Source organism: Entelurus aequoreus, linkage group LG18 (assembly GCF_033978785.1).
Source record: "Entelurus aequoreus isolate RoL-2023_Sb linkage group LG18, RoL_Eaeq_v1.1, whole genome shotgun sequence".
Classification (NCBI taxonomy): domain Eukaryota; kingdom Metazoa; phylum Chordata; class Actinopteri; order Syngnathiformes; family Syngnathidae; genus Entelurus; species Entelurus aequoreus.
Window position 1 is genome coordinate 21,365,497 of NC_084748.1, and position 13,778 is coordinate 21,379,274.

Below are 13,778 nucleotides of genomic sequence, written 5' to 3' on the forward strand. Positions count from 1 at the left end.
TAATATGAATCAGAATTGATCCTCAAGGAGAATTGTATTTTTGTTACAATAACTGTGTAAATAATAGCCTATGTATGTGTACATACATTAGTTATTATTTTTATTTTAAATCTTCTCAAAACAGCCTGCCCTACACTTTACCCCCCGCCCCCGCAGAGCAGAGAGCGAGAGCGTTGTCGTTCACTGAGCGATTCATGTCGTTAATCCGCGGTGAACGAATCGTTCGCTCAGTCCCTCCCCCCGCCCTCTCATTGGCTGCGTCGTTCGCCGACGTCGAGGGTTCAGTGAGTCACAGAATGCGCCAGTTCCACTCATACCGGCATGGTCGCGGCGGAGCTCAACTGAACTGAGAAAGGAACGAATCAGTTCATGAAGTGATTCGGTTCAGTACGTTCACTCAAAAGATTCGTTCTTTTGAACGAATCGTTCGCGAACGACACAACACTACCACAGTGGAGAAGGAACAGCCCAGTCGAGTGAACAACAACCCTGACACAGAGGAAGTTGCATAGGTGGGTGTTTTCTTTGACCTTAATTTCAGCGATACTACCGTGGTGGGTTGTTTATTTCCTACATTGAAGGTATTTTGCTCGACTTTACATACTGGTTTTCGGTTTTCATAACGGCCGAACTCAATCCTTTTCCGGTTTGAGATTCGGATTTAACGTATGTGCAGTCGGGCTAGGCTAGGTTTGACTAGGCTAGGCCTGAAACTACATCGCCGGCACTTACGGAATGATAAAAAACAAAACATTGACAAGCGCTACATTCTCCAGAAACGGTTCGTGATTAATATGTTCGCTGCGTTTGTTTGAGATGTGTTGTCGCCGCAATGAAAAAAAACTGGTTCTAATTTGGTAAAAGTTGTTAGCATGGTAGCTAACAGGAGCTACATGCTAAGTTTCTCCATTTGTTGGTTCGAATTGTTGTGAGTTGTATTTTGGGCTAATATTTCCCTCAGTATATGCGTAACTTTATTTTTTTATATCAAGTTTATCCCAATATAAATACACATAACTTTCATCTTTATGATTGATGTGGGAAAAATAGCGACATTTGAATCTAGATATATATATATATTCTGTTCGATTGGACACGGTCATTTGTACGCTTTTATTCGATAATTGGATAGTTGGATACGGAATAGTCAGAGTGACTAGAATACACGGAAGTGACCAGCCCGCCCGCTGTGTCACAGACTGTGAGATCAAAGTCCAGTCTGGCTTTCTTATTGCTTGTGTCATGATGAATTCTTCCTGAAAGTTTCGCTCATTCAACTTTAAAAAAAAAAAGTTATTCATAGTGCTTCATTGGTTTGAGGAGGAGCAGGAATGATTGTGTTGGTGCAGACTCACCTGGCGCAACAAAAGCAAGAACCTGTTGCGTGGGTCGAACGTGTGGGGTGTGGCGAGATAACAGGCGTGCTTCATTTCATTTTTCAATGTCTTTTGTGCAGGCTTGCACCTTCTCAACTTTCAGTGGGATCGGCAGGGATCTGCTGTTGTGGATCGCTGGTGGAGTGAGGCTGACAAGTTTTGCACTGCCTTCAAATCAATGCAGAACATACGTGCATATATGTCACATTGATACATGCTGTCCGCCAGTTGGTTAGTCCAGTATTTGTCACCCTTTTTTAGCCAAGGCACAATTTTTTTATAGAAAAAATCCGGCACCACCAGCAGAAAACATACAAAAATTCAACTCGGCAGTCGATATTGACAGTAAAAAGTTGTTCTCGCAATTGTTGATCTCAAACCATAACCAACCATGCATCACAATAGCTCTTGTCTCAAAGTACTGTCACGTCACGCCGTGAATTATTTGGAGTTTTTTGGTGTTTTCCTGTGTGTAGTATTTTAGTTCTTGTCTTGCACTTCTATTTTAGTGGCTTTTTCCTGTAGCAGTTTCATGTCTTCTTTGGAGCGATATTACCGCACCTGCTTTGCTTTAGCAATCAAGAATAAGACTATTTCAGTTGTGCGTACGCTATCCTTCTTTGTGGGGACATTGTTGATTGCCATGTGATGTTCGGATGTACTTTGTGGATGCCCTCTCTGCTTCACACGCTGCAAGTTTGTGCTGTCGTCCAGCATTCTGTTTTTGTTTACTTTGCAGCCAGTTCAGTGTTTCGTTTTTTTCGTTTTCTTTACCTTCACGCTGCCTCCCGCTGTCGTCTGCATATTGGGATCATGACAAACCATCGTTGTCATTCCTGACATCTACAAAGCAATTAGCTACCTGCTGCCACCTACTGATATGGAAGAGTATTGCACGGTTACTCTGCCGAGCTCTAGACAGCACAGACACTCAACAACAGCACATTATTTGCGGATTATAAATACTGGTTTGCAAAAAATACTTTTAACCCAGCTGGGGGAAATGACAATCTCCCACAGCACACGTATTTCACGGCACACTAGTGTGCCGCGGCACAGTGGGTGAAAAATACTGGGTTCGTTTTTGTGTTACTGACATGCTTTGCATCTGGCCCGCAGGTATGACAACGTTTACCTGCTGAAACAGAGATGCCAGATATTGAGGGCAGGTTTGAACAAGCTATTTCTTCAAATATGCTCAGACTCTTTCCCTTATCCGAGAGGTTTAAAATGCTTCTTTGGCTTGCAAGAATTCATTCTAAGCCATGTTGTCTGTAAGAATCAGAAGTCTTTGCGGTGCAGCCTGTTGTTTTAGTCAGAGCTATCATTTGTGAGCCTCCGTAATGACAGGCTTTTAAACCATGATGGGTGTGTCGCTCTCAGAAGCTTCTATCCACACACTCCTCCCTGTCTCTCTGCTTGAACCGAGTTGTCATTACCGCACGACGGTTGCAGCGTGTTTGTTTTTTCATTTGAACAGAAATCACGTTGTCTCGCTATCCAAGCAAAGGGAAACATGACAATCCATGCAGTGCTGTTGTTTTCAGCAATTGGATCACCTTTTTCTAAACGGTGTTGCTCATTGAGTCTTTTGACAATGTATTTTATGTTATTGTCCTTTGCTTTATTTGTTTTGGTTTGATTTCATTCCGCATGATATACAAGTAAATTTATACACAAGCAGACCTGCTACCATTTTGACCTTTGAAATACGCTTGCTTTGCTGGTCTTAAACAGCGCATTTTGTTGCATTTTGCCATTTGTCTGTTGTTTAGTCTCTGAAACCTTGTTTATTAATACTCCAGGAATTCACAATGTCGCGAACATGCCAATTATAACCAATACCCACGAACAATTCGTGTCTCCATAACTTTGGCCCTGTTTATACTGCACTCCAAATCAGATTTTTTTGCCCTCAAGTGACAGATCTGATTTTATTTTTTTTCCAGGGTTAGGCATTTAGGATTATATTTTCATTTGCAATGCTGACCTAGCAAAGAGGCAGGACTTACATGTTAGAAATGTTCAAGTGTAATGATAATGTCTCATCATCTCTCATTTACCAATCGATATTTGCGCCATAGATTGCGCTCAACAGTTTACAAATGCTCTTAACGAACGGGGGTAAATGTGTTGGAACATACATTAATGTTTAAGATGGACAAATACTTTTTAAGTGTGAAACATAAACTGAGAATATCTGCAAATTGTGGACAACAGAGCAGACCACAGACAAGAGAGCCTTTGATAATGTTTCTTTTTGTAATTATAATAACTTATTGCTTAATTCCCATCCATTTTCTACCGCTTGTCCCTTTTTGGGGTGGCGGGGGGGCTGAAGCCTATCTCAGCTGCATCTACACCTTGGACAAGTCGCCACCTCATCTTTGTAATGAATTAAAACAGTACAGTAATGTGTCAGTGAACTCAGACTATGTGCTTTTACTAGGGATGTAACTGTATTATAAACACTGCAGTGTTTCGGTTTCAAAGCCTTTTCAAAAATACAGTGACGTGTGACTGTATCAAATTAAAACTTTGTGAGTGTAGTTTTCTTTCTGGCGTGTTAGCGTTAGCCGGGTCTGTACATAAACTACATCTCCCAGAATCCTCTGCGCATCTCGGGACCGGCAAGGTGGGGGCATTGAACGACGTAAGCAGGAAGTGAAGTATGTTTGTACTCGTTAGATCAAATAAATTGTTTTTTTGCACATTAAATCTGTCCATATCTGGTTGATTTATGTTGCTAACAAACAGACAAATAAGCACAGGCCAAAACTTAGTCTTTGGCAGAGGTAAGAAAGTTTGCGTTCTGCAAAGCGAACCGTGCCACTTTTGTTTCGAGTGTTTCCAAGGCGACACAGCCAGCTGGTTTCGACGCACTGCATGGTGGGAAATCACCCCCAAAAAATGTTCAGCGCAGGAAATACGAGTAATGAAAAATCTACTTGATACGTCCTAAATCCATCAATCTATTTTTCTACCGCTTGTCTCTCGATGTCGCGGGGGGCTGGAGCCTATTCTAGTTGACTCGGGCGTAAGTAGGGATGATGTTTGATAAGAAATTATCGAGTTCGAGCCCATTATCGAATCCTCTTATCGAACCGATTCCTTATCGATTCTCTGATCGATTCTCTTATCGAATCCAGGTTGTTGTATATGGGAAAAAACACATTTGGTTTAACAAAAGCTCACTTTTATTTTATAAGAAAAAAATAAAATAAATAAATAAATATTGACTGTTACCCCCCCTAAAAAAAAATTGACTGTTACCCAAAGTATATTAAGTGGGATTTTTCAGAAAAAAAAAAATACAGTAACACAAAAACAACCTGTCTCTGTGATCACTATAGGTGTATAAATAATAATATAGTGTTAAATAAAATCAGTCCCTTGGGCACAAAACTGAAAATAATACAGCTCTCCAAAAAGTGCACTTCTGCTGCTATTGGAACATACTAACTACACACACTATGACACTAAGAACACCACAGTCATCAATCAACAATTCTTCCCCCCTTACATGAGAGCGAAGCCTGGCAATAATTGCATATTTCCTGTTCTGCCCTCACTATACGTGTTGAGGTTATACAGCTTGGCAGACAGCTAACAAACAATCCAAAGCAGATTAATCCATTTAGGCTCTTTATTGTTGTTGATCTTGCTTTGTCTTTCCCTATCTTTACTTTTGTCTTGTACAGGACTGTTATTTTTTTTTTAAACTGAAATACACACAATGACAAATGTATAAGCTATGTGATTCAATTAACATACTGAAATGTAATACACAATATGTAAATATTAGCTTCACACAAATATACAGTACTATCATCAAACAAATACTTCTGAGTGTTAAAACTATTTCGATGGTGGAAATATACGACTGGCAGCCATTTTAAGTCCTCAAAACATCCATTTTGATTGAAAATTGATTGATTGAAACTTTTTTTAGTAGATTGCACAGTGAAGTACATATTCCGTACAATTGACTACTAAATGGTAACACCCGAATAAGTTTTTCAACTTGTTTAAGTCGGGGTCCACTTAAATTGATTCATGATACAGATATATATTATCAAATACTATCAAATATATACTAACATCATAATACAGTCATCACACAAGATAATCATCAGAGTATATACATTTAATTTTTTACATTATTTACAATCCGGGGTGTGGGATATAGAGGGGGGGGGGGGGGGGGTTAGGTTTGGTTGATACCAACCAAACCTAACACTTCAGTCATCAACAATCAGCATCAACAATTGCATCATCAGAGAAATGGATATTGAAACAGTGTAGAACTGACTTGGTAGGATATGTGTAGCAAGTAGTGGACATAGAGAGAGAGATCAGAAAGTATAAGAAAAAGTGTCTACATTTGATTGTTTGATTGTTTACATTTGATTATTTATAATCCGAAGAGGTATTATGTGGAAGGGAGGGTGTTAGTTTAGGGTTGTAGTTGCCTGGAGGTGTTCTTTTAGTGCGGTTTTGAAGGAGGATAGAGATGCCGTTTCTTTTACACCTGTTGGGAGTGCATTCCATATTGATGTGGCATAGAAAGAGAATGAGTTAAGACCTTTGTTAGTTCGGAATCTGGGTTTAACGTGGTTCGTGGAGCTCCCCCTGGTGTTGTGGTTATGGCGGTCATTTACGTTGAGGAAGTAGTTTGACATGTATTTCGGTATCAGGGAGGTGTAGCGGATTTTATAGACTAGGCTCAGTGCAAGTTGTTTTACTCTGTCCTCCACCCTGAGCCAGCTCACTTTGGAGAAGTGGGTAGGAGTGAGGTGTGATCTGGGGTGGAGGTCTAGAAGTAATCTGACTAGCTTGTGCTGGTATGTTTGGAGTCTAGATTTGAGGGATTTGGAGGTGCTAGGGGACCAGGAGGTGCATGCGTAATCGAAAAAGGGTTGAACGAGAGTTCCCGCTAGAATCTTCATAGTGCTTTTGTTGACCAGAGAGGAGATTCTGTAGAGAAATCCCATTCGTTGGTTGACCTTTTTGATTGATTTTGCCATCATCCAGGAATGATTAGCCTCTAGAATAGGACCTCATCCTTCCTTGTGATAACAATGTCACCCACTTTTATAGTGAAGTCATTGACTTTCTTAAGGTTGATGTGGGACCCAAATAGGATGGATTCCGTTTTACCCAAGTGTATTGATAGCTTGTTGTCAGCGAGCCAGGTGCAAATTCTACAGAGTTCAGCACTGACGATTTTCTCCACCTGTGACTTGTCCTTGCTGGATACCAGCAGGGCCGAGTCATCCGCAAACAAAAACACATCACAGTCGCACGCTGATGACATGTCGTTTATGTATATTAGGAACAGTAAAGGCCCTAATATTCTGCCTTGGGGGACTCCACAGCTTACAAATCCGATTGCTCTGAGTTTATCCAACAGTATTGCGTGGTTAACGGTGTCAAAGGCCTTCTGAAGGTCCAGCATGACCATGCCGCAGTATTTGCCCGCGTCCACCTCATGTTTGATGTGGTCGGTCAGATAGAGAAGGCATGTGTCAGTGGAGTGGTTAGTTCTGAAGCCGGATTGGAATTTGTACATGAGTTTATTAGTGGCAAGGTAACTATCGACAATTTTTTCCATTACTTTCGAAATGGAACTGAGAATAGAAACAGGTCGGTAGTTACCAGGTTCCAATTTGCTTCCTTTTTTAAAGAGGGGAGTTACTCTTGCTATCTTAAAATATTTTGGTACTTGGCCTTGAGAAATTGAGAGGTTTATTATGTGCGTAATGATAGGGGCAATGGTGGAGGCAGAGTCTCTGAGGAATCTGGAGGGGATATTGTCAAGGCCGGTGGCCTTGTTTGGGTGGAGCGCGCTCAATTTTTTAAGCACCTCATCCGCTGAGACCATTTCTAATTTAAAATCGTTGTTGGATACTCCTAGCTTTCTGTAGAAGGCTTTAATGTGTTCTACACCAAAGCGACCAGAGTTGTGGGACAGCTTGTTGACTAGAGTTGTCGCTATGCTGGTGAAACAGTGCACAAAAATAGTTTTTCAATAAACATCTTAGTATCAAACTTAACCACTTTCCACCTTAATATTGAGTTACATAAACAAGTTAAACATTTTACTTACAGACTTATATTTTCCAAGGCTTGTAAGAGCTAACACAACTTGTCTACTTCTCAATTGTCTCAACCCGGAAGTGCCCAAACTAATGACGTGTAGTATTTTCATATCGCCACAAGGTGTCAGTAAGAGTCTACAATCAAATGGGCATAACATTACAGGTCCCACAGGGAATTTCCTGTATGTGGGAAGGGATTCGTTCCCAGGGATTCGAATAAAGAACCAAATATTTTTCTTTACTACAGTGGCCTCGATAACGGGAAGCGGTTCTCAAAAAGGGATTCGAGTCCATGGAATCGTTTCTTTTCTTATCGAACAACCGGGAAAACCTATTTCGAACATCATCTCTAGGTGTAAGGCAGGGTTGGACAAGTCGCCGCCTGATACACCGTCACGCTGAAAAGATATTTGAAGCCAAAGAAGCCAAACATCAGTTTGTGAAGGTATTTTCGTTATTAAAAGTTATATTGTTAGTTTACTTTTCTGAGAAACATTTTCCAGGCTAATGCAAAAAATTACCACTGAAGGACACTGCTTCCCACTAAGTAAAAGTTGAAAGACACTAAATTGTACGTTAATCTTTTACACTTGTAACACTGGATGTTTACAGTTACTTTAAAGACATTATTCTGTTAAATATTTGCACTCAGAAATACTTGTAATAAATACAACTGGAACATTTTACTTTGTTTGTGTTCAATTACAGTAAGTGTGCTTATCCTAAACATTCCTGACACTTCCTTTTACACACTATGGCATTTTTACCAAGCTTTTTTTTTTTTTAGACCTACACCGCAAAAATACCGTACGTGAAATTTAATATTGTTACATTCCTAGCTTCTACTGCCATCTAGTGTCTACTTCTGTGCAGTATAAAACATAACACATCAATACAGTATTTGTTTTCCAATTGTTATTGCATTCCTGTGATTTGTGAGATTAAAGGGAAACTCCACTATTTTGGAATTTTGCCTATCGTTCAGAATCACTATGAAAGACATGACGACGGATTTATTTATTTTAATGCATTCTAAATATTAAAAAAATGCGATCAAAAGTCCACTTACAATGGAGCCTGTGGGAGTGTTTATATAACTCCGTTAGAGGTATATAAACATGATGTAAGTACCGTAATTTCCGGACTATAAGCCGCTACTTTTTCCCCTCGTTCTGGTCCCTGCGGCTTATACAAGGGTGCAGCTTATTTACGGCCTGTTCTTCTCCGACACCAACAAAGAGGATTTCGGTGGTTTTAGTACGCAGGAGGAAGTCGATGACACAATGATTAAAGACTGACTTTTCATATACCGGTAGGCTGGTTATTTTGATAACGTACAGGCGAGCACTTTGTATTACTTTGCACCGTTGTATTATTTGTACTCTGCACGAATGCTGTTCGCCATGTCAAAGATGTGAAAGTTTGATTGAATGATTGAAAGATTTATTGTTAATAAATGGGACGCTTTGCGTTCCCAAACAGTCATCTCTGTCCCGACAATCCCCTCCGTGGTAGCAGGAACCCCTATATACTACGGTAATTACACATCAAAACCCTGCGGCTTATAGTCGGGTGCGGCTTATATATGGAGCAATCTGTATTTTCCCCTAAATTTAGCTGGTGCGGCTTATAGTCCGGAAATTACGGTACAAACCCTGTTTCCATATGAGTTGGGAAATTGTGTTAGATGTAAATATAAACGGAATACAATGATTTGCAAATCATTTTCAACCCATATTCAGTTGAATATGCTACAAAGACAACATATTTGATGTTCAAACTGATAAACATTATTTTTTTTGCAAATAATCATTAACTTTAGAATTTGATGCCAGCAACATGTGACAAAGAAGTTGGGAAAGGTGGCAATAAATACTGATAAAGTTGAGGAATGCTCATCAAACACTTATTTGGAACATCCCACAGGTGAACAGGCAAATTGGGAACAGGTGGGTGCCATGATTGGGTATAAAAGTAGATTCCATGAAATGCTCAGTCATTCACAAACAAGGATGGGGCAAGGGTCACCACTTTTTCAACAAATGAGCAAATTGTTGAACAGTTTAAGAAAAACCTTTCTCAACCAGCTATTGCAAGGAATTTAAGGATTTCACCATCTACGGTCCGTAATATCATCAAAGGGTTCAGAGAATCTGGAGAAATCACTGCACGTAAGCAGCTAAGCCTGTGACCTTTGATCCCTCAGGCTGTACTGCATCAACAAGCGACATCAGTGTGTAAAGGATATCACCACATAGGCTCAGGAACACTTCAGAAACCCACTGTCAGTAACTACAGTTGGTCGCTTCATCTGTAAGTGCAAGTTAAAACTCTCCTATGCAAGGCGAAAACCGTTTATCAACAACACCCACAAACGCCGTCGGCTTCGCTGGGCCTTTGCTCATCTAAGATGGACTGATACAAAGTGGACAAGTGTTCTGTGGTTTGACGAGTCCACATTTCAAATTGTTTTTGGAAACTGTGGACAACGTGTCCTCCGGACCAAAGAGGAAAAGAACCATCCGGATTGTTATAGGCGCAAAATTTAAAAGCCAGCATCTGTGATGGTATGGGGGTGTATTAGTGCCCAAGGCATGGGTAACTTACACATCTGTGAAGGCGCCATTAATGCTGAAAGGTACATACAGGTTTTGGAGCAACATATGTTGCCATCCAAGCAACATTACCATGGACGCCCCTGCTTATTTCAGCAAGACAATGCCAAGCCACGTGTTACATCAACGTGGCTTCATAGTAAAAGAGTGCAGGTACTAGACTGGCCTGACTGTAGTCCAGACCTGTCTCCCATTGAAAATGTGTGGCGCATTATGAAGCCTAAAATACCACAACGGAGACCCCCGGACTGTTGAACAACTTAAGCTGTACATCAAGCAAGAATGGGAAAGAATTCCACCTGAAAAGCTTAAAAAATGTGTCTCCTCAGTTCCCAAACGTTTACTAAGTGTTGTTAAAAGAAAAGGTGATGTAACACAGTGGTGAACATGCCCTTTCCCAACTACTTTGGCATGTGTTGCAGCCATTAAATTCTAAGTTAATTATTACTTGCAAAAAAAAAATAAAGTTATGAGTTTGAACATCAAATATCTTGTCTTTGTAGTGCATTCAATTGAATATGGGTTGAAAAGGATTTGCAAATCATTGTATTCTGTTTATATTTACATCTAACACAATTTCCCAACTCATATGGAAACGGGGTTTGTACATATGGGCACATTTCTAATAACATTTTAATATTTACGTATTTTGATCATTTTAAGCATACACGGCACATTAATTTAAAAAACGCATCACAACATTTGCTTATTTTTCTTCATCGCTGATTTCTTCTCACTGCAGGCTTTATGAGTGCCATCAAACAAAACAAAACATCACGTCTGTGTCGAGAGGCAAGCGTATGCTACACTCTCATTCTTCCCCTTGTAAGTCCTTTCGCCAAGCCAAGAAAAGGGCTGTGATTGGTTGACTTGTGGAACATAATTTCCTGTGTCAATTCTACTGAATATGTACTTCACTGTGCAACCTACTAATAAAAGTCTCAATCAATCAAAAAATCAGAAGGCGTTCTCTGATTTTAGATTGTTTGCAATAAAATTAGTGCTGTAAGGCATTGATTAGTTCCAGTGGCAATAACACTCCTCTTACTTGTTTAATCACCACAAAATAAGCTAAAAAGCTAATGAGAGTTGCTCGGAGTTAACGCCACGTCAAACGCTGAACCTCAATGAAGAGCCATAAAAGCCGGGGAATTTCAAAGCGCAAGCCAAATGGCCCATGTCTGTTTTTTATTGATCGTCATTAATTTCAGGTCGCTTACGGTGATCAGCTGTTAGTATACATTAACTTGATAAAACATGGCGGAAATTACTGTTACAATATACAGCAGTACTAAACAGTAGGGATGCAATGGTACTTGGCATAATCCTGCACGGGACAATGCGCCCTTGTGGACTATGGTCCTATGTGTGTTAGTGTACATGTGTTTTTGCAAGCGTGCCTGTCCACCGTCGCGAAAGTCAGGCTCCTCACGACATACATAATGTCCAATCACTGTTGTGCCTCTTTCCCCTCACACACAATAGCTCTAAGTGGAGCCGAGAATAAAGAAATATGGCCAACACTTACAGAGAAGTTGAAACACAACATGTAGGCGTTGCTCACACTGCAGGTCAGTTCTGAATTTTGTTGCCCATATCAGAATCAGTTTTAGTGACCAAGTACAGTATGTGCAACACATTAGGAATTTGACTTGGTAGACTGTGCTCTCCTTCTTCAATGCAAGAAACAAAGAAAAACATGAGAGAGCACAGTACCATGTCAGCCATCTGCGGCGCCATCTTGCCATGAAACAAAAGACCAAACAATTAAAGAACACAAAGGACATAAAATACATTAAAGGAGTACAGAGCTACAAAAAAAGAACGAGAAAAAAAAAGGACAAATAAATAACACAAATTACGCACATACGATTGCACCATGTATAGAGTTGGGTTGGGTACAGCACGGCCAGAGACCAGGAACAGACCCAACAAAGCAACCAAAAGAGCCGACTCCATCTTAGGCTGCCGACTAGCTATCGGCCCATGTCTCTTGTGACTTGTATTGGATTTTTTAATGTCAATGTGAACAGTACAATTCAGAATTTTTGAAATTCGACCCAGGCCACTTTCGTATGCGGCTATATAATCAGCAGGGCTCGAATTTAACCACGGCAACTGCGGCAAAAGCTGTGACCGCCCTCTCATTTTCCGTAATGCCCTACATTATTACCAACATTTGCGACAACAACACGCCGTGACAGCCTTTTAGTTTTTACTTGTTAATGGACGAGGGATGTAATGGTCAACGTCATAATGCTAATTTGCGATCCAGACAGTTAGTAATACGTCTACGTTAATAATTACCGAAACCCCGTCATTTATTAATGTATTTTAGGCAACACGAAGTCAGGCGCATGCGTACATGGGCTTTATAATCATTGAGGACCATCAACACACAAACTTTGCTCCGGAAATTTCCCCTACGAACAAACGGAGCTAAGCGTTTGGTTTACCGCCAGGTAGCGTTGATGATCATGATCATGTTGCCGTATAAACAATGCCAACACTGTCATAAAGCTGTGCCATATAGTGAGACCACACCTAACAACAATGACAAACACATTTAGGGAGAATATCTGCAACACAACAGAACAGATTCCCAGAATTCTTTGCAGCGCCAACTCTTCCGGGACGCCACAGTCATTTTCCCTTGCTTCCCACTGTGCGTTTAAGAGCACACTGTTGTTAGATGGAGACAGGTGTGGACAATATTGGAGACAGACACACTTGTCCCCACACTAAAAGTAAACAGCGAATGAGAAAAACTATATGATGTTGCTTTCATTTTGACAATACAGCGTCCATCAGCTGCTGTGACTGAGAGTTAATGAGGTGAGGAAACATGCTGCAGTTGATGTGTCGAAAACGTTGTCAGAACTTGTTTATAAAGTCTTTACTTTGTTTACTGGGGTTTGTTCACTCCTTTATTTAACTGCAAAACTATCAGTGTTCAAATAACATCAGTACTAGCTAAAATGTTTTGTCAGCTCATCGAATTTCACATTGGCTGTGAAGATTGTGTATTCTATGTCACTCCTGTTTTATTTTGTTGTTGGCCAAACTGTTGTACTGAACCACACGGGGCGTTGGAGAAGATCCCATCTTAATTATTAGACTTTACCTTCATTTGCCAAACTGCTTCGTGTTTTATTTTGATATCAACAATTAAAGGCCAAGTTTTTTTTTTTTTTTTTGTTTTTTTTTACATTACTTGTGTTTTTTTCATCTCACAAAGGTATTAATTTAAAAAAACATTTGACACATCATTTTGTTAATGTTTTATTGTGTATAGTTAATTCCTATACAACATGGTTCTGCTCAAACTCTTAATGGACCTGTCCTGATACAGCATCTGCATGTACATATAAATGTACATAACTTAAAATATGAGCCCTCCTTTAAGGCAACACTTGCCTTGACCTTAAAAAGTTACAATTCGAGGCCTGAATCAGATGTGTATCCAATGCGACTGCAGTCTGAACGACTAGGTCAAGTTCATCCAAGACATCATGTAATTTAAAAAAGCTGACAGATACTAACTGATACTAATAATGAACAGAAACACATAATAATAATGGATTAGACAATGGCCTCTGGAGTGGGCAGCTGTTGCTCTTTTGTGGTCAGTAATGTAAAAGTGCTTCATTTGATTTGCAGCAGAGCTTGCTTTTAAAATGTAAATA

General features: G+C 40.1%; 1 protein-coding gene across 8 annotated transcripts in view; it reads left to right on the forward strand.

Moving 5' to 3' along the window:
* The first annotated feature begins 299 nt into the window (after nucleotides 1-299).
* The window catches only part of ctnnd1 (catenin (cadherin-associated protein), delta 1), a 141,191-nt gene continuing 127,712 nt past the window's right edge, over nucleotides 300-13,778 (forward strand). For 3 of the 8 annotated variants that reach the window (XM_062026749.1, XM_062026753.1, XM_062026755.1), the window contains exon 1: nucleotides 300-512. The gene's annotated coding sequence lies outside the window, so the exon portion shown is untranslated. Of the gene's footprint in view, nucleotides 513-2,495; nucleotides 2,546-12,805; nucleotides 12,928-13,778 lie in introns of those variants that run through there. The other 5 variants (XM_062026750.1, XM_062026757.1, XM_062026751.1 and 2 more) reach the window with 4 other exon arrangements.